Here is a 2,406-nt window from a genome sequence, read left to right as displayed (position 1 = left end):
CCCTGCCTCCGTGAGTACCTCTGGGTGTCCCCCTGAGCCCGGGGGGACACCCTGCCCTCGTGGGGAGCTGTGTGTCTCCAACCCTTCTCCCCCCTCAGCTGTAGGGCTGGTGGGCACCCCGTGACGTTCTCTGCCCTCGCAGGGATCTGCCTGCGAGGTCGGATTGAGATCAGTGAGCAGGACATCAGTGGGAAGTGCTCTTCATCCTGCAGCACTCAGGTCTACCTAGGAGCCTTCCTGAAGCGTGGCTGCATCAAGATCTCCTCCTGTGTGACCAAGCCCTCGGGCTGGGTGCGCTGGTTCCGGCGCTGCGACGTCTGCGAGTGCGACTGCCACGTCCCGTGTGGTGAGTCCTGCTGGAGTCAGCCCACCCTAGCTCACTGCTCTGTGGGCAGGATTGGTGCTGGGGGGCTCAAACGGCTCAAAACCTGCTCTTTGTTCTCCTTCCAGCTTCTTCCAGGTAGAGCTGGGCCATCCAGGGCTGTGCCTGAGGTAGACTTCCACCCTGGATGTCTCCTTCTCTTTACCACATGTCTCCATGGCTATGCTCCTTCCCTAAGCTCAATCCATACCAAGAGTGTCATCTGGGAGGAGGAGAGACTCACTCCTCCAGGACTGCCTTCCTGCCTGGCCCAGCCCAGCCCTGGACTCTCTAGGGGCAGGTGCTGCGAGCTCCATGTGTTTCCTGCAGCTGGACTTGGGGATCTGGATGTCTTGACATCCATTTGCCTGGCCCCTCCCTAGAGAAGACACATATCCCCCTTTAGGGGGGAGGTAGCATGTGTACCCTGTGCCTGCTGCAAAAGGATCTGTCCCATTGGTGCTGCAGGTTGTGATTTCTCCTTGACAGATATTACCCTTTGTGCTGGTTGCAGCTCCCAGGCAGAGCCTGAGTGTGGGATCTGCCCACTGTCCCCATGCCACGGGCAGAGCTTTCAGGGCAGAGCAGCCTGTCCAGGGCTGCAGCACCCACTGCTGAGGAATCAAGTGGGTCAAAGTGCCCTACAGCCTCCCTGGGAGCACTGGGGCCAGCACAGGTAGCTGTGGGGAAGGTCTCAGCTCCCAGGTGCAAAGTCTTTCCCATGGGCTGCTCCACACACTAACTGCTGGTCATGCTCCTTCCTGGGGGTCTATGGTACTGCCCTGAAAGTCCCTTCCCCTCCCAGCAGTTTGGGGCCACAAAGAGACGTTTGGCTCCAGGCAGGAACAGCCTCGTGCTCCCTGAGGACTGTCCTGGCTCCTCATGAAGCAGCAATGGAAAAGCCAGAACTGTTATTCCCTCAGGGAAGGAGAAGGTCTGGAGCATGTGTGATGGCATTGCTGGGGGAGCTGGAAGATCAGCAGCACCACCAGGGGTAATTAAAAATGTATTTACAGGAAATCACAGAGTTTTTCCTGTCATGCAAAGAGGTTCTGCTGCCTGCTCTGTCCCTGGAGCCCTGAACATACATGACAGAACCAGGGCAGGTTATGTCCTGGTTCCCTCTGCCACAGTCCTGAACGTGTGAGCCACCACGGGGACACAGCTATGGTCCAGGCCACTGCAGGAAGGTCCTAGCTGGGGACCAGATGGATGATGAATGTGCCCATGGCACTGGCCACCAAGCCTTGCTTGGCACTGGCTCCATCCCTGCTTCCTTCCACCTTGAAATGACTCCACAGCAGGATGCTGCAGCAGTTGCTGGTTGCTGCATGGCCACCAGCCTGGGCTCAGGATCTCCTGGCCCTGCCTCGAGCAGTTGAGCAGGAAGGGCTGTAGCATCAAGGGGGTCACTCCCACAACCACTCTATGCCCACCTGGAGGGAAGCAGAGCTGTTTGGGGGGCCTGGACTGTGACCTGCTAACGGTGAGTGCCCTGGGAGTGGGAGTTGGTGTGCAGGGTGAGCTGGATGGGTCCCACATGCCTCTTGCTCCATAAGGAGATGACTTTAGACCTCTGTGTGGAACTTGGCTCTGTGGCTACCTCCTCATGCCCTCCCCTGGCCCAGCCTGTGGCCTGCCCTGCCCCATAGTCTCCTCTGTCTGGATCCTGCTCCACCGAGGGGCCAAATCACTGCCCGGAGCTCTGTCCCAGCCCAAGGCTCCCTGTGGGAGGGGAAAGCTCTCCTTGGCTCAGCAGATGGGTTTTTAATTAATACTCCTGTTAGTGCCACTCATTTCCATATGTCTTTCGTGTTTAAGTGCTGTGGTGGGTGAGAGGTGTGAGAAACAGCGAGGATGGAGCCAGGCGTGGTGCTGGGTGGGGTGGGAGGTGTAGGGGGATGGCAGGTCCTGCAAGATGAGCTGCAGAAGGGAGAGTGTGCTGGGGTAAAGCCCTGGGGGGGACTCCCCCTCTTCAAACCCCTTTGTGGCCAGTTTGTGGCCAGGCTGGGGGTGCCTGGGGTGGTTTTTCCAGGCAGTGCTCT

Source organism: Acanthisitta chloris, unplaced genomic scaffold (assembly GCF_000695815.1).
Source record: "Acanthisitta chloris isolate BGI_N310 unplaced genomic scaffold, ASM69581v1 scaffold27408, whole genome shotgun sequence".
NCBI classification, from domain to species: Eukaryota; Metazoa; Chordata; class Aves; order Passeriformes; family Acanthisittidae; genus Acanthisitta; species Acanthisitta chloris.
Note: the sequence above shows the minus strand (reverse complement) of the source record.